We start from the raw sequence: 19610 nt of genomic DNA, 5'->3' as shown, positions 1-19610 counted from the left end.
ATAATGGAAAAGATCTTAGGTGACTTATGGAATCTTATGGGGTCTTATGGTCCTATCCTCAGCAAAGATACTTTGTTTGATATGTAACTCAGGGACAGACTGTCCCTGAGTCATATTACAGACAACTGTAATATGCATAAAACTACATGTATGTGGAATTAATTTTTGTTTATGCACCTCCAGAGTTTGTGGCAAACAATGCAGACAGCCCTAGGGTCCTTTATTACTCCGGGGAATTGTTACAGCATGGTATCAGTTATTCAGACCTATTCATCTTCATCAGAGAGGGGTCTCTACATGAGAGCCTTATTAAATGTGCACATAAAGGCCTTAGTCCTGTACATCTACCATGGGTAGTCACCTCGGTTCTGTAATGGTGGATATATATATCCATCTGTTAAATAGAAATGAACCGCAATCTCATTTCACCTTGACTATTGACAGCCAATAGGTAGGTAAAATTTTTTATCATAATCAGTCAAGTGTGAGAAAATAATCATATGTAGAAATCAGGAGCAGACACATCTTAGTTGGGTGATGTCTAGTTTCATGAAATTATACAGGAATGCATATTTCAAGTGGCCCAAGTGAGGGGGCTACATTCCCACTGTTCTCTCAGGTGCAACCATCCTGGGCATTGGGTGCATGTAGCAGTCTCCTGTCAATTGCCGGTAGTGTAACAGGAACGGGGCACCTGAGCAGTGAGGGTCAAGGACTGCTGGCAGATTGGAGCTTTAGTGGAAAACTCTGTTTTCCCCAAGAATACAGGAAAGTCATGAAGAGTCTTAGTGGAGAAGCTAAGTTTGAACCCAACACAGAGAAGAGAAGAAAGCCAAAAGGCAGGTACGGGCTCCTTCCCCACCAGAACACGCCACCTCAGAGGTGCTCAGAATGAAGAAGGTAGAACTTAATCCATACTAAACGATGTCCAGCATCTTTGAGGAGCAAGATGACATGGCCAGTTGATGAGATTTCTAGTTGTATGAAAGAAGGGAAAGGTCGTTCTTCAGAGATATTTTCGGCAAGAAGTGACAACATTTTGTTATAATCTAATATGCAAAGAAGGCCAACTCTAAGACTGTAGATCTGAAATATACAGAGGGTAGGCGCTTCCATAGTAACTGAGAAAGAGATGTAGGCTTTGAATTTAAATTCCAGCTAGCACATTTAATAGCATATGAACTGTTTAGGATAGATTATTTCAGAGTAATTCTGCATAGGATCTTCCTTTCTATTAGAGCAATCTTGTGACATGGGTCAGTTGCACAATCCTACATCTTCTGACTTCTCCTGTCTCTTACTTCATGTCATGATGCTTTCTTTGCAGTTTCTTTTTCTGCGTAATCTTTCAAATCCTATGAGGAGAGGCTGAGGGAACTGGGGTTGTTTAGCCTGGAGAACAGGAGGCTCAGGTGAGACCTCATCACTCTCTACAACTCCCTGAAAGGAGGTTGTAGCCAGGTGGGCGTTGATCTCTTTTCCCAGACAACTATGAGTAGGACAAGAAGGCATGGTCTTAGATTCGGTCAGGGGAGGTTTAAGTTGGATATTAGGAAGAAATTTTTTACAGAGAGAGTAATCAGACATTGGAATGGGCTGCCCAGGGAGGTGGTGGATTCACCATCCCTGGAGGTTTTTAAGATGAGACTGGATGTGGCACTTAGTGCCATGGTCTAGTAACCACAGTGGTGTTGGATCAAGGGTGGGACTTGATGATCTCAGAGGTCTTTTCCAACCCGGTTGATTCTATGATTCTGTGACTTTATGAAAGCATGGGCCTTTTCATGTGCCTTACTGCTTTTAACTGTACGTTGCTCAGTCCCCAGCATCCTTCCTCCTTTAGCTCTCCTTTCCTTTGTAGCAATATTTTACCTATTCTCCTTGTCTGCTCTAATAAAATTTCATTGTTGTAGAGCTGAATTAGTGAAAACAAGTCTTAGACACTTCCATTCACTTACAGATAGTATTTGGCTCAGGAAATATGTTACCTGAAGGAGATGACATAAGAAAGCAAAGACTATTCAGTGGGAATTTTACCTCACAAACTTTTTGTAGAGCAGCTGCAGATGGTATCACCTGCAAGAATCAGATGGTTAGTCCTATGCTAACATCAGGCACTTTCTGAGAAAAATAATGCAGATTTGCACAGGAGAAACCCTGCTGTAGCCTCTGAGGTGAATTGTGGAGAGTTGTTATTGGAGGTGGTACAGTTTTGAGCAGCAGGAAGGCTACACGTTAGTGGTAATTGGACTGAAAGATGATATTAGCTAGAAGTAAGAGTCTTTACATAACCCACAATTGCTTAGTTTTAATATGAACAAGTAAATAGTTGTACAGAAGCTCTCCAGGAATACAAGAACCTGAAAGAAAGGGAAGAATCAGGTAAATCCTATTTCTTATGTAAGGCTTAATATGGTTAAAACTTCAGGCAAAACTTGAACGGATAAAGTAAAAAGCTAGATAGGAATGAGTTTATATGAATAATAGCACTGTGAGCAGTGCAGTGAGCGTACACATGAAAGCAGTACAGTTTTCAGCACTACAGCTGAAAGATGAGAGCTGTTTCACTAGTTGCTAAAAAGCTTATATTGGCTTGTGCTTTTTTATGTAGTTTTTTCTTTCACAGGTAAACCTTTAGGATGTATTAATACAGAATGAGCAAGCTTTTGGTCTAGAAGTACACATGAATGAAGACTGTGTATTCTCTTGTGTCTGCTTCTGGCTTTTTTCCTCCAGTCTCCGCGTCAGAAACATGTTTTATTAACATTTAGTGTTTGTCATTTTAGGTTTAAAGGTAAGAATGGTCAATATGAGACTAACAAATCCCCTAGCTGGATTTCCTGTTGACTCTAAGGCCAGAAGCAGATGTGTGCCAGGGAGTCCGTGGCAGGAGAAATATGCACAGAAACATGCCTTTTGCATCTTGCAGTTTCTGTGAATCAGAGAGCGAGAGGTTGTCTGGCCTATGAGCAGTATTTTTATAATTTTAGACTTTCCACCAGTGGATTTCACTGGGTGGTTATCATTTCGAACTCCTAGTTTCTACAGTAGTTTCCACAGACACCCTGCCAGGTTCTAGTTAAAGGACAGTCCTTTAAAAACTATGAGGTCTGGACCAACTTGGTTAAGACACTGCTGCCTTGTCCCCAGAGTTCGGCATTTTTATTTCTCTTGTTTTCTGTTTTCCTAGGTCTTTGTGTGACTTTGAAATCTATTATTTTCTTCTTCAGCTTGATGTTCCCCTTTGTTTTGTTCTTGATCCTGTTCTCCCACTTCTCTTACCTTCTTCCCTCTCCAGGAACTTATCTCAGACAGCTGAGCCCAGCTGGCTGGTTGGGAACGTGTCTGCTGTGCTCTCACACAATAGAGGTGGGATCTACTAGGTGAGCACAGGGTGTTGCATAGAGCCATCACAACCAATAGGCTTGTCTCTGGTGGACTGAGAATGTTCTGGCACTTAGAAAACAGTCATTTTAGTGGGATTATCAGCTCCATTTTTGAGTCAAGAAGTGCTTCTAATTAAGAATTGTGGTTCTTTAATGTGTCAGTTATGTCTTCAAAATGAGTTGCTGGCATTGTTCTGTGTTGTCTGGGAGCACAACTGGTTTAAAGCCCCTAGGAAGACATGCCTGACTCACTGGCTGCAAGGCAGATTTGAACTGATGGCTGATGTTTGTTTTCTGTGATGAAGCTTCCCATAGATGATATTAAAGGCTGAAGAGCCTTTCCAAGGCAGACTGGAATATTTTATGTAAAAAAAAATGGACTGAGTGCAGTACAAAAAAGCATATTACAGAGGCTATAAGTATTTTGCTACATTTCTTGCACAAACAATGAGACTCATAACTGTTTATGCCACCTGTAATTAAAAGTGAGATAACCCCAGCAATTTGAGAAAGTCTTATATGATTAATATCCATTTCCTAGTTGCTTGCTGCAGTGAAAGATAATTAATTGTAAAGACATTTTTAGAAGCAGCGCAATAATCTTCTCTAACCAAAAGCAAATGTTTAAAAAGTAAGAAAATTGATAATGCAATTAATTACGTGGATATTACAGTAATCTAACCTCCTTGGTAGAAAGTTGGTGCCTAGGGACAGTATTATCCACACGTTAAATTGAAATGAACAATAACATTCTCTTTGTCATTGCAGTCTAGGAAATGGCAGATGTAACATAGCTGCAGCCCTACAGACTTGCCTAGGTTGAGATTTCAGAGCAGCTCTTGAAAATGCAGATCTATTCACAGACGGTCTTTCTCTAGATATTCCAAAAGGATGTTTCAGATACAGATTTTAAGACTTACCCTAAATGTATTCATAGGTTCTGCATATAAAATTTATCAATGCTCCCGAATTCCCCAGGTGGATTTGTAGCTACATGATGGGTTAATGATTACGTCCACCTGCTTTTGAGTTTTAACCTGTTTTAAATACACTAGTTCTACAAGTAAGCATTCATTGAACATGGATTTTAGTTAATTGTAAACATTATATTTCAAACTTAGCCATATTATTTCCAAAACAAATCTTAATGACAGAAATAGTAAACATAAACACTTATTTTAAAATAAATAAACTATATTGTTAATAGTAGATATGGAAAATAATACACAGTTACTGCAAACTGGTGTGCTGAACATTTTCTTGAAGGACTGTAAACTCTTAACCAATTGGGTATATGGTTATAATTTACCTACAATATTTTCCTAATATTACAGATGGCAGTAGAAGCTCAAGATTAAATTACTTATCTGGTTTTCAATTAGACTTCAACAGGTTGCTTACAATATAACAAGAAAACGAGCATTTAAAGTCATATGAGTTGTAGCCGTAAAATGATAATGCACAAGTAGGTAAAATAAAGCACTAATAGTAAGGAAAATGGCAAGAACTGAATTAGCTCTGTATAGGTGTGTGTAATAATGTGTTATTTGTACTATGAATGTATGCTTTGTTGTTTATTCATTATAAAGGAGAGAGGTCAATATGAGCTTTATAAGTAAAAATGAAGAAACTTAATGTATCTATTGCAAGTAGTAGAAAAAACTTGAAGTGAAATGAAATCATGAAAGATAGAGGGATAAAAGGAAGTTTTTGTGTTTGATGTGTTGGTGTTGATTTATTTGTACGTATATATACAGAGACATGTATTTCTCTAATCTTAGGAAGTCTCTAAGCAAACCATGAAGTGTCTGCTGTGTTATTCTCTTTTCTATGGATAATCGATATGCTGTTCAGAGGAGGAATATGATGTGCCAGGCAGTGCCCTGTTGTTGGGATGCAGAACAGCAGAGGCTCAGAAGCTGAAGACAACATAAAGAAGTGAAGATTTATGAAATAATTGCTCTGTAAGAATTTTGCTGTATGAGTTTTGAGCTTGATATGTAATTTCTGCTGTATTCCAACTGACTTCATCTTGGGGCGTGCACAGTATGTCTTGGGCTCTGCCTCTACCTAGGAGATATCTGCAATTGCAGGAGCTCCTGTGGGTTTCAGCAGGTATTGGTCAAGGGAACTTGTGATTCTTCTTGTTGAAATGGGGCCCAAACTAACAAAAAGGGGTAATTTTTTAGCCTTATTTGGAAACCATCCCAGATTCATGGATTCGGTAAATGACATCAAGCTTGTTCTTAGTTTCTTTTTCTAGTCTGTGTATGGCCTGGCCTTAGGCTTGAGTCAAGATGACTTGAGCTAGCAGAACTGTAGCAAGACATGGCAGTGTTAGCAGGGTGCGTGTTTCAGGCAGTGCTGTCCATCAGCTTGATCAGGAGGTTGTCACCTGCAGCAGGCATTCAGAGGTAGCTGCATTTAATTTCATTTTCCTTACAAAAACATTTAGCGCGAACTCTTCCTGCTACTCAAGCATCAAATCACATGAAAATAAAACTAAAACAAACAAAAAACCAAACCAAAACCCACAAACAAATGCCAAACAAAAAAAAACAACAACAAAAATCCGTCTTTGAACATGTAGATCTGTAGTCTGTAAATAGCTGCACACTTAATTCTGCAGTGTAGTTTGAATTAAGCATTTGCTTGTGATCTGCAGGGTTTGAAGCCCTGTACTGCATAGTGCTTAATTTTGTTGGTGGCGTGTTAAGACCATGATATTCTAATGTGCGTGTCCTGAATTATATAATACTACTGAGCACCCTTTCTAATTTTCTTAATGCTGTGAGTCATTCAGCTTCTGGGCATTAGTTAAGTTGTTACATAGATGATTTCCCTCATAATTGTGGAGAGTTTTGCTGCCTTGTTTTTCTCTTTTTCTTTGGCAAACAGGATTGTTTCAGTAGTGGTAATAGAGTTGCCCGTTGCTATTGTGAGTTTAGCCAGCTGTGAAGCTGCACTTATGTTTGTTATTACCCTGCACTTCGTTATGAAATGCAGCCTATTAATTATTTCACTGAAATGTAGTCACTGGGCCCAATCCTGGGGGACATTCCACTTTCTCCTGCTGCCTTGCATTTCCACTCATTTTAATGGCAGTTCAGGCAGTTTCTTTACGTTGATGTGTAATTTCCCTTGGCTGTCACTGTTCCTTCTAGATACTTCAGTCAATATTTTCCACTGTTGATTAAATACATATTTCTGCTCAGGAGCTGTTATTGTAACTTCTGATCCCTTATTTCCTCCTCAGTGCTATAGTAGAACATTGAGGCATACAGGGATGGAGGTCAGGAGTACAACACTTCTGATTCATTGTGGAGCAGCTTTCCAGAATAATACTCATTTTTAAGCATTAAAACATTTGACCTGTAACTCTCCTTGGTTGCTGCATTTGACTTAATAACTCTGTTTTGATTTTTTTTTTCCTTTGGCTCTGGTTGGTATTGCAATGGACTTGTTGGGAAGTTAATAGCTATCATGTCAATTTTTATTTTCTAAATGAAACAATGCCCCCTGGTGCTCTAGGATTCGAGAGGTCTGATTTTACAGTCAAAATAAAAATAAAATCAAATAAGTTCTTTTCAGACAAATACTTATTATCCCTAAATCTTCCAGCTACCACTCAAATGCTGTCACTGTCACTCACAGGGGATGGGGAAGAACTCTGGTCAGCACTGAGCAACAAAGAGAAATCACAAGGAGAGTAACAGGGAATAAAAGCAAATTACAAAAGAAACATGCGTCCATTAGGCAGGGTAAAAGAAAATTACAGAAGAGAAAAATAAAGTGAGAGGGTTAAGACAAGAAAAAATCCAATGATAGAACAGTCAGAGAAAAGTCAAATTAAAACTGTCTGCTTAATGGAATGTAAAATCTAGATAGTGATAGAGAAGAAGCAATAATATTAAAAAATGGAAGTACTTTTTTTATAAAAGGATTGTATTTAATAAAGGTATTATAGAAGAAAAGGACAAAAAGGGTGTGAAAAATATGCAATGGCAAGTCTAAAAAGGAAGATAATATAGAAGGTATATATAAGTGCATGAATGCTACAGGAATTAGTAGAATAAATGTAGTTTGATATTTTCTGTGCATTAGAAAATAGATTATTGATGCAGAAATTTAATCCAAAGTCTCATCAGAGTTAAAATGTAAGCAAAGCTGATAAGCAATGAAAGGAAATAGTTGATCTCTCCTCAGTTTAACCTGTTACTAGCATTTGATTCCTTACGAATTAAGATGCTAAATTACAAAATGATTCTTGATGGGCATGGCATGCATGGGAACCACAAGAATGTTGCTTGTCCTGGTTGCAGACAGCAAACTCCAGCACAGCATGCCTTCTCACAGCCTCGCAGCTGACGGGAGCCTCAGCTTTGGAAGACCAATCAATAGAGCAGAGACTGCCATAAATCACCATCTCAGATGGAGCACAGGGCTATGAACACTACCAGAGCTATCTATAAAGCCAAAACAGACACACACACACAAAAAAAAGAAGGCAGAAGAAAGGAAAAGGAAACCACCACTTGCTGCAGCTGCAAGATGTGTAAACAACCCATGCTTTCAGGTTTTTTTCAGTCAGAGATAAAATAACACAGCTCAGAAGCAGGGATGACTGAAATGGCTTTAAGGTAGCTTTATGTTCCCACAGTCCTGGAGCAGCAATGAGTCAGTCAAGTCCCTCACTGTAAGTTAGAATAGCCTGAAGGCTGCTCTAAATCATTCTGGCTGCCAGTGACCCTGCAACAGCAGAGAAGGGTTGCTGGGGCATAGTAAAGTCTTGGCTGCACTTCTCTTCCTTTGGCCATGTCCTCTAGCCTGTCCAGAGGAGCCGTTGGGGGTGGGGGGATGAGGGGGAATTGGGGGAGAAAAAGAGAAAGGAAAGCACAGAAATAGCTGTGATGCCTGTTCTGCTGGAAGACCCCTGCTTCTATTGTAGTTGGCAGACGTCCAGTGGCTGGCTGTGGTCAGAACTGATCCCAGGCAAGAAAAATTCTGTGACTGGACCATGGCCAGGTGCAGTGGTAGGATTTGGTTTTGTTAATCTGATTTTCAAAGGCATTTTTTGAGAGTTCTTCAGATTATGTAGAGTCCCTTTTCTCTGGGAATCTCATCTGATCATGACTGGTTTGTAGCTCCTGCAGACTGGTGGGTGTTCGTATTCTGTGACCACTGAGGTCATTTTGTTGTGTACCAGTGTTAATGAGGTATTATCCCTACCAGTATCATTTGGCCTAGCAATACCAATATCTTAATGAATACTGCTGTGTAGATTTATACCATTGAGTCTAGCTCTTTATTTTCATTTGGTTTTTATTTACCTACTCTTATAAACTAAAAACATAGCCCAGTTTGGGAGAAAAACATGAGACTGGGATTTGATTTTTTTCTTTTAAGAGGAAAATTCTAAATAATATTAACAACTAATATTAGCAACCAGTTATCCTAACTCCAAACATTTACATTTTGAATTTGGATGCTTTGATGCTGTTGTCGGTCACCTCCCAGGTGGTGATGGAAGCTGCAGTTAAGAGTGTAATTTGTTTCCAAACTTCTGTAATATCCCAATCTTGCTACTTCAGTGTGAACAAAATTTTTGTGGCTTAGAAGAAGATCATGATGCTTTTCAAGCCAAAGGGCATACATTCTGAAACCTCCCCTTTCTCTCACTAAACAGTGAACAGACCAACCTTACTAGTGGGTAGTCAGAATTGGATTGTTAATGAACTAATTAGTAACAATAGGTTGTTGAGTAGGCTGTTAGAGGAGATCCTGCAGCAGAGGCAAAATATTATCCCTTTTAATAAATCCTTAAAAGCATTCACAAATTTTCATTTTCAGTAAACTGGGTATTTCATGATGTGCAAGAGAAGGAGAGTGATGTTTTGAGGTACTGAGCAAGACCATTGGTCTTGGAAGTAGTAGACATCTCCTATCTTGCACAAGTTATGCAGAGACATGTGCTTAACCTGCACATATACAATGGAAAGGTTATAGTTTGTACTTCCAGATTTATTTTAATGAAAGTGTGAGGAGGTACCTTCCCCACCGACCAAACCTCTGTGAAGGCAGAAGTAGAACATGGACATTCCATTCACTGCCTGTAGTTATCTGAGACAAAAGGATATGATCCCTTGACAAGCAAACGGTAGAGGAGTGGTAGTTTGTAACCACGGGTGCCGTGTGCATGTGAGCGAGCACAGATGCTATAATTAAATTTAATTCCATTGACACTGTAGCTTATAATGTCTTGGGTTTTCTGATAATTTAGAACAGAAATTTTTAAAGGAAAAAATAAATATGTGTGTGTTAGTTGGATTTATGTCAACACTGTTTGACACAGTCAGCAGCTGAAGACTAGATCTTCAGGGTGTAAATTCATTTAGCGCAGTTGATGCCAGGAGAGCTGTGTCAGACTGCAGTACTTAAAACTCTGTCCTGAGGACACCCAGTACCATCAGCAGCAACCTCATACACAGAATCAGTAGAGTTCCTTGGAAAGGATTCAGTTCTTTCCTGCCAGGAGCTCAGCACCAGCAGTGGTCCTGAAGATCTAGTGCTGCCAGAAGAGACACATAACCTCTGTCTGTTGCCTTTAATCACAACCGGGAGAAAAACTGTTTTGTGTTATCTTCGAGTCTGAAAACTGCTAACATCCCAAAATATTGAAGATGATCTGATTCTGTGTGATTTCCCTGCTGCTGTCTTCTCCCTGGCCTTTTTAGGTAGGACAGAGTGCAGCAATTCATGCTGGTGTTTGGGAGATTGTTCCAGTCTTACCTGTGACAATCCAAACACAAAGACCTTCCTACAATGGTGAGCATTTCATCCCATCCACAGTATTATCTTAAATATACCTGTCAGTTCACCAGGTCAAGCAGTCATTGAAGCTAGTTCTGGTTCACAAAAGAGAGCAGAATTTTTGGTACTTGGAGGAAGTGGTGCAAACTGGATATGCTCTGTACTTCCAATTCATGTGTAGGGCCACACTGGACAATACTTCCAGATATATTCCCTTGCATGGAAGAGCCCTCTGAGTAGGTATGTCTGATTTAGCAGTAGGATGGAGATGAAATCATGTCTGACATGCAAGTATTTTGGATTATTTAATAACTTAATTTTTCCTGGAGGATTGATGACTTAGTCTGTCATTTATTTGTTTGAGATATTTTATGATCTGATGATTTCTTCTCACATATTTTAATCAGGCATATTATGTATCATTGTTGCTTTATGTTTTCTATTACTGGGGATTAATTTTTCACACAGTATCTTCATTTAATTATATAATACAATCACATGTGCATCTGCATGAATAGGAAGAACCTATTCTAATTTAGCCATTATATATTATGGTATCTTGGGTTTTCCAGTAAAAATTCCCAAGTTTTTTGTTTTAGCATAACAATAGTCATATTCATTGCTTCTTACATTATAACAAAAGCACTCAGATGTCAGTTCATAGATTGACATAATCAGCTTTGTCTCTTAATTAGAAAAGAGAATAAAGCTGCTTAGGGGTGTCAATAAAATGACAGATGTATCATTAACAGAAGGCTACATTGGATCAGAATGGTGCAAATACTTGGAATTGAAATGTTAAAAATTTTTACTGATAACCTTTCATTTCTAATTTTCATTTTCTTTTTTCATAATTGAAAAATAGCAAAGGTACATGATACTGCATATATATGGAACAATTATTGGTGATGGAGAACTCAAGTTTATAACCAAAGTAGAGCTATAGCTAGGAAAAGTTGCTACGCAGGATTCCTGCCTACCCTCGAAACAAAACTCAGCCTGGCTAATGCACCCTTTGGCCATGCCTTTGATGCACTCCTCATCACCCCTATGATGTCACCAATTGTTTGTGAACAATGGAACAGCATGTAGATTTTATTATGAAATTCAGGACACACCCCATTTCTGACTTCTTGGTGCAGCACACTGTTTGAAACTTTTCGCAATCAGTATGAATATTCAGTTTAGTATTGACTTCAGTGAGTCCATATTTTGCAAGTTTTTCCAGCAGTTTATGATGCTGTTGATATCCACCCTTTGGTATAAAGGAAGTATTTACATTGTACTTTTAAGACACAAGGACTTTCAGTCGGAACTAATAGAAATTGCAGAATCTGATAAAATTACAAATATTCAAACACTGGGGCAATGGGAAGTACATACTTTGGGATTCAGGCATACAGATGGAAGTAAGATTGCATGCTGCATCTATGATCTGTCAGAGGGGTCTTATCCCAGCAGGGTCTGGCGCCCAGGGCATCCACAAAACCCAGCGTCTCATATCAACTTTACTGACAACCTGAGCTAGAGGATTTTCAGACTTCCTACAGATCCAACTGTCTTCTGGTAAGCAATATTAAGGTCCTTCCTAGGAGGAAATCTGGGCTGTTTTGTCTATTCAGCATCAGTCATATGACACAACTTGGGGTGCAAATGGGCTAGCTGCTAGGTCAAATAGCAAGACATTTGAGAGTCCACCCTTGGGTATACTCTAAAACACCCATACCCACAACCTCCTGTACTAGATGAGTGGCTGTACAGCCAGTCTTGGAGGCATTTCTGCAAGGAGAATGATGAATGGGTGAGTCACCTGTCTGTAGTCTCAAGTTTGCATCCATTTCTGCACAGTAATACCAACACAGAGGAGGCATCCTAAATCTTTGTCACTTTGTCTGCATCCACATTCTTTTCATTAGAACCTATGAAGCTCATTATCTCTCCACTAAAAATGTTTTAAACTTCAAGATTTCATGCAGTTTTGACACTTCCATAAATTTTGTGTCCCATGTAGAGACAGCTGCCTCATCTGCTGTTTGGGATTCAGCATTTAATTATGTGAGGCTCCAAAACAGTTGTAATGGTGCCCAGTTGAAATAACTGGTTGGAAAATATTGAACATTTTTTTAAATAAAATATCTAATTTTCAAATTCAAACCTTTTACTTGAGGGAAAATTGAAATTGCTGTTACTTCCACCAGGGAGTTTAGATCTATCCTGTGTCCTTGAATCAAAATAGGAAATTACTCAGCCACCAAGGCAAGCGGCTTTGGTGCTGGTATGATTGACAACAGTCCTCCATTGTGGTTCACTGGGGGGTTTCCCAAACTGGAGGAACCTTGGGAGAACTGAGAGAGCTGCCAGGAGCCTGTGGGTTGTGCCACAGCAGCTGATAGGACCTAGACAGGGCCAGGAGAAAAGATGTCCAGCTCTCCATGCCTTTAAAAGAAATCCTGAGGGAGCACCACTGCCCAGGGTACGGCACAGCAGTTTGTGTGGAAGGGTGTGCAGGAAGGGTAGCAGGAAGGGCACTGAAGCCCTGGCAGCTTGGTGAGGGAGCAGTGGTGTCCACCCGGCAGAAAGCCATAGCCTCTCCAAGCTCTGCACTCACCATGACTGCCCATCTGCCCAGATAGAGCTCCATGGGGAACATGCTGCCACCCAGGTGTAGGGCTGCAAGGTGGGCCCTGCTTTGCCACCAGTATCAGATAGCAGCAGCACTGAGCTCCCCTATGCCCAGGAACTCCTCTGCTTAATGACAGAGCTCCAGGAGTGGATGAGCAGGTTGAGGAGTATCAGGGAGTGCGAGAGACAGACTGGAATCTCACCCTGCCTTCCCTGAGACAGACCCAATAGGTAGACAGTACAAGAGATACAGAGGATTCCCTGTCCTCTCTCCACCTGTCTGAACACAGCGACTTAAGGAATAGGGAGCAATGGAGATAAATTCCTGAGCAATGCAGCAGGCACATTGCCTTTATGACTGCCCCACTGCCCGAGGTGCCCTGGCATAATAGACGTGAGGCTCTGTAAGTAGAACTGAACAACAGTGAGCACAATGGCTCATGTAGCATGGAGGTGTTGTCAAGGTTAAGTCAGCCTACTCCCTCTGTCAAAACCACTTCCATAAAGGAAGAAGACAGGTCACTGTCACAGGAAACTCTCTTCTGAAGGGAACAGAAGGCCCAGCATGCGGACTGGTCACACCTCTTAGGGAATACCTCTGCAGCTTCCTGGGGCCCAGGTTAAAGATGTGAAAAGGAACCTTCCTACCATGGTATGGCCTTCAGATTATCATCCATTATTGATTTTTCAGGTGACAGTGATGAAGTCCCAACAGGAGGTCTGAGGGCAGTCAAGAGAGACCTCAGGATCTTCAGACCCCTGGTTAAGGAGTCAGGTACAGAAGTACCCGAGTTGAGTGTTCTCAGTTTGCAGGAAACAATGGAGTAAGAAACAGGAGGAGACAGCAGATCAATACCTGGTTCCGAGCCTGGTGTCACCCTTTTTTTTGATCAGGGGTTGGCTGAACAGAGAGCTTTGTCTGGAACTAAGGAGAAAAAGGAGAGTTTATCACCTTTGAAAGAAAGGGCGGGCAACTGAGGAGGACTGCAAGGATGTCGTGAGATTCTGCAGGGAGAAAACTGGAAAGACCAAAGTCAAGCTAGATTTTAATCTGTCTACTGCCATAAAAGACAATAAAAAATGTTTCTATAAATACATTAGCAACAAAAGGAGGGCTAAGGAGAATCTCCATCCTTTCTTGGATGCAGGGGGAAACATAATGACAAAGAGGAAAAGGCTGAGATACTTACTGCCTTCTTCACATCAGTCTCTAATAGCAAGACCAGTTGTTCTGGGGGTACCTGGGTGCCTGAGCTGGAAGACAGGGATGGAGAGCAGAATGAAGCCCCAATAATCCATGGGGAAATGGTCAGTGACCTGCTGCACCCCTTAGATCCACATATGTCTCAGGGCACTGAGAAAGCTAGCAAAAGGGCTTACCGAGCCATGTCCCATCATTTACCAGCAGTCCTGGCCAACTGGGGAGCTTCCAGTTGACTGGAGGGTAGCAAATTTGATGCCCATCTACAAAAAGGGCTGGAAGGAGAAACCAGGGAAATACAGGACTGTCAGTCTGACCTCAGTGCCAGGGAAGGCCATGGAGCAGATAATTTTGAGTGTCATCATGGGGCACATCCAGAACAACCAGAGAATCAGGCCCAGCCAACATGGGTTTAAAAAAGGTCGGTCCTGCTTGACCAACCTGATCTTCTTCTATGACATGAGGTCCTGCTTAGTGGATGAGGGAAAGGCTGTGGATGTTGTCTACCTGGGCTTCAGTAAAGCCTTTGACACCATTTTCCACAGTATTTTCGTGGAGAAATTGGCTGCTCATGGCTTGGACAGGTGCACTGTTGCTGGGTAAAAACTGTCTGGATGACTGGGCCCAGAGAGTGGTGTTGAATGATGTTCAATCCAGTTTTTGGCCAATCACAAGTGGTGTTCCCCAGGGCTCAGTATTGGGGCCAGTCCTGTTTAATGTCTTTATAAATTATTGGGACAAGGAGATTGAGGGCATCCTTAGCCAGTTTGCAGATGACACCAAGTTGGACAGAGTGTTGTTTGTTGCAGAGTAGAAGGCTCTGCAAGGGGATCTGGACAGGCCAATTGTGTGAGATTCAATAAGACCAATTGCCGGGTCCTGCCCTTGGTTCACAACAACCCCAGGCAGCACTACAGGCTGGGGGCAGAGTGTCTGGAAAGTTGCTCAGTGGAAAAGGACCTGGGGATGCTGGTCAACAGTCAGCTGAACATGAGCCAGCAGTGTGCCCAGGTGGCCAAGAAGGCCAATGGCATCCTGGCTTGTATCAAATATAGTGTGGCCAGCAGGACTAGGGAAGGGATCGTCCCTGTGTAGTCGGCACTGGTGAGGCCACACCTCAAATCTAGTGTCCAGTTTTGGGCTCTTGTGTTTAGTTTACAAGAAAGACATTGAGGTGCTGGATCGTGTATGGAGAAGGGCAACAAAGCTGGTGAAGGGCCTGGAGCACAAGTCTTATGAGGAAGGTCCGAGGGAGGTGGTGTTGTTTAGCCTGAAGAAAAAAAGGCTCAGGGGAGACCCTATTGCTCTCTACAACTACCTAAAAGGAGGTTGTAGCCAGATGGAGGTTGGTCTCTTCTCCCAAGTAACAAGAGGTAGGACAAGCGGAAATGGCCTCAATTTGCACCCCAAGGGAGGTTTAGATTAAATATAAGGAAAAAATTCTTCACCAAAAGGGTTGTCAAGCATTGGAACAGGCTGCTCAGGGAAGTGGTTGAGGCCCTGGAGGTATTTAAAGATGTGTTGAAGTGACACTTAGGTACATGGTTTAGTGGTGGACATGTCTGGGCTAGGGCAATGGTTGGACTTGGTGATTTTAAAGGTCTTTTCCAACCTAAATGACTGTTATTTCATGATATTATGCAGTTGGATGGTATCTGGTTTTGAAAAAAAAAAGGATAATATATTTTCATAAATCTAGGACAAGCAAGTCTTGGATTCTTCAGAAAGATGATCCTTTTATAACCTAAATATTATTTTGTGCAGGAAACGACTTAGGGAAAAAATGAAACAAGTATTCATTTGCAATTGTAATGTCTCTGATTATAGTCCTCAAGTTGACATTTACTCACTTTAATTAAAAAAATTGAGAATTTTATTTATATTTTCTATTCCATCTTTCACAGCAGAGGGATTTAAAACATTTTCAGACCTACAGTTACTGTTCCATCTTATGATCTTCAATTAATAATATTTTACTTTCTGTGACTGGAGAATGAAAATGTATTCTTGATTTACCTAAAACTGGAAGTAGTTAGTTTACTTAGAACCAACAAGGATTACATTTGAGAGAACTCACACAATACAAGGCCAGAAGCTTCATTTAGGTTTAACTCTTATGCCTTTGAATACAGTAGAGTTTACATAAATATTTAAGAAGGGTGGCCACGGACCAATTAAAGGAATATATTTTCCAAGCATCAAGCCATTGTTTTCAGGCAGTGCACTAAAGCTCTTAAATTAATACATATTAAATCTGTTATGGGCTTAGCAGAGTTTTAGGCTGAGGAGAGGGAAAAGCAGATGAGAGCACTCCAGAGAGAGGTCGAGCAGAGATTGCCTGTGAGACACAAGAACCACTGTGCAGCTCACAGGATGTCTGCATGAGCTGAGGGTGGCTGCAGGCTGCTCTGCAAATCTGCCCAAGGAGGAGTGGGCACCACCATCGCTCTTAAGTCCTTTCTCTCTTCATTTTGATATTTGCTAAATAAAATTGGGGAGCAGCTGTTTTGTGGAAAACATATTTTAGGGGACTTTTTATTACTTCTTTAATAATACAAATGTTTTAAGATACTTCAGTTTCCCTCATAATGAGAGATTTAGTTTAAGGCTTGTTCTATCCAGGAATGTTTAGTAAAAAGACTGTGCTTTTCATATCCACTCACTTCAGACTAGAGAGTCTGTGGGGTTGCTCTTACATAGTGTGGAGCATGAATTATAGAACAGTGCTGCTCATATGCACAGTAATGTGAAAAGTATCACTATCCAGACCTAGGAATATAAATTTGCAAGTAATCAAGTTTATTGCTCCCTAATTGTTGCAGCTTGTTTAGGCAGGGACAGGACTTACCCAATATGAACTATGAGAAAGTATGACTTGAAAAAGACAGAGCCAGAGCAGAGCTCAGAGTGAGAGGAGGAGAGAAAGGTACAAGTGAAATGGAAAACCTAGCAGAAAAGTTTTGGAAGAGGAGGAAAGAATGCAGAAGCATATCTAGAAGGTGGTGTGGGGGGAAAGGAGAGACTCGTTGCAACTAGTGAACAGCAAAAGACGAGTGCAGACTGCAGCGTGCTTTCTACTGAAATAGATCACCTGCAGTTTCTGCTGAGAGAAGTAAAATCAGTTCAGATGGAGAAACTGCGATGGTGGAGAGATGGAGAATCTAGGCTGGTGGCAGAACAAGATGAAGCAGGAGCAAATGAATGTTTCTGGAGAATCTGGTTACAAGACTGTTTTTCTTAACATGCGCAATAGACTTGTAGCACTGAAGGGAGAAGATGGAAAACAAGTATCTGGGAAACAAATATAAATAATAATTCAAAAGGGAAGAAGACCTACTAATACTGTGCTCATCTTTCAGGTTTTAAAGCTTTTGAAACATTCATCTAAGTACAGTGTTCAGCTACTGTTTTCCTGTGATATATGCCTTACTGACAGAATTAGTTACCTTCTCTCATTATATCAACTTCGAGTTTTATCTGAAAATAAGTGAACTAAATAAGGTACCTGGGGTATTTTTGTGTTTATTCAACTGCTGAGACCGTACTTTGGAATTTTTGAATAGATTTTTGAGCAAAATGTGTCCTGACTGTTGATTCTGTAATACCATTTGCGAAATGTCTGACATCTGAAACTCATGGGGGAGAGGAGAGAAATTGCTTGCAGATCACCATGTGCTTCCACTTGGGGAATGCATGGCCATAACTGTGGGAGTCATGAAATCATTAATTGAAAACTTCTTAGCTGTATCGCATCCTTTTTTTAAAGATGAAATGTAAAGTTTTTCTTCTTCTGAAGTTATGCACATGGAGATTTTAAGACAGAGTAGATGGCCCCATTTCTCTAGTTAATTACCTCGATAAATCAGGAGTGGGCTGCTGGTATTTGAAAATTCTGTGCATGGTAGACAGAGCAAGGGAGGGAACAGTTTTCTGCACTGTTCTGTTGTTGGTCTATAACTTAATATAATGCACTCGGGTCAAAAGGGTGTGACTGATACTCATGATGCCACCGTGGCTATAACATCAGAAGTTTGCTACAATGAAACTAAATATTGCAATAAAACTAAATGTTTGTGTTATCACTACAAAAAAAAATTGCTGCACCACTCAACTTTTCCTATGATGAAATTACTCTTTGTTTGCATACATGCATATGTGTGTGCATATAGAAATAAGTATGCTTATATACACATAATCTGTGTTGATAAATACATGTGTACACGCACACATGCATTCTGAATGAGTTGTGCTTGCCTCTTGAAAATGGCTAATACTCCCTGAAAGGGGAAATGGAGAGAGGGAGTGATTTTATCAATACTAGTAGATCTCACAACTGAAGATCAATTGTGCAATGAGCAATGTAGACATATGCTGTAGAAAGGCTGTTCCAGTCTCTTCCTAAAACAGGAGACAACAGATGTGTGTGGGCAGACAGGAGAGCACAGTGGGGAAACTGGACAAGACTCACCAACAGTCTTACTCATCCTCTGTGCTAGTGCAGTATGCAGTGGTTTGCAATGGTGACAGCGGTGGTTGGGATTCAAGAAGGGATTTGACTAAGGATGAATTGGAAGGGAAAGCGGGTGGACAATATCTGGACTAAGAATATATTGCAGGACATGAGAGCAGAGGCTCCCCAGATCTGAACAGGAGCTTGGTTTGAGAAGAAAGTTAACATTTGGTGAGCAAAGGGGCTGAATGGTGGTGGCAGGTCCATGGAGGCGCCTCAAGAGGGATGGGAAACCAGGGTGAAAGTATACAGAAGGAACTAGAGGAAGGAGAAAAGCATTTGCATATGAGTGGGCCAGGAAAACTGACATAAAAAACCAAATGTGAGAAGAGACATGACAGAATTAGGGGAAATCTGGGGGAGTTATCATCTTGGCCACCTAAGTGAGCACTTCTGGTCTATCTGTGTCATTAATAAAAACTAATACTCCCAAAAAGCTTTTGCACTCCTTTTCTCTCTAGTGATTAGAGAACTTAAAAGACATCCAGTTAACCAAGATTCTAAACTTTTGGACAGCTCGGTTACCTGACATGAAGGGTCTATTCTCATTATCGTTTTTGTTCTAACAATCATGCTGCATTATTTAGCATTCATACTGTTTTATAGGAAATAATACTCAATTTTTACAAGAATTATTTTTTTACCTCTGAAATTATATAGTACATACTCAAAGAAAATACAGTTGCTGCACACAGAAGCAGCAATATCGCTCCATCTAGCATTCTGCTCTCTTTCCTTGTTACCAGGGTTTTTTAAATGTGATAATGTCCCACCACTGTTTCTGAGATTTCCTGAATTTATTTGTTTGCTCTTTATTACGTAAGGAATGATTTCTGCCTGTTTGAATAAATTTCTGTGGGGAGTGCTGACATTCTTATCCACACTTCACTTGTCACTTCTAGGCCAGACGGTTAATATGATTTCCTACTATGAGCTACTTACTGTGTACAGTTTTAACATGTGTTGCAGCAAGGCAGTATATTAAAGTGCAGAAATTACTTATGAAAGAAATGAATATCAGACAAAAGTTGTTGGGTTCTCTTAGGTAAAGTCAGCTAATGTACAGCATAAATATGTTCCT

General features: G+C 40.5%; 1 protein-coding gene across 4 annotated transcripts in view; it reads left to right on the top strand.

Moving 5' to 3' along the window:
* The window catches only part of LOC114002263 (cytochrome P450 7B1), a 223530-nt gene that overhangs the window by 174694 nt on the left and 29226 nt on the right, over positions 1-19610 (top strand). The gene's annotated exons all lie outside the window — the stretch shown is intronic.

This window comes from Pipra filicauda, unplaced genomic scaffold, assembly GCF_003945595.2.
Source record: "Pipra filicauda isolate LSUMZ 115617 unplaced genomic scaffold, ASM394559v2 scaffold138_size1969278_pilon, whole genome shotgun sequence".
In the NCBI taxonomy this organism is placed as follows: Eukaryota; Metazoa; Chordata; class Aves; order Passeriformes; family Pipridae; genus Pipra; species Pipra filicauda.
This window is presented reverse-complemented; position numbering and strand designations above follow the sequence as displayed.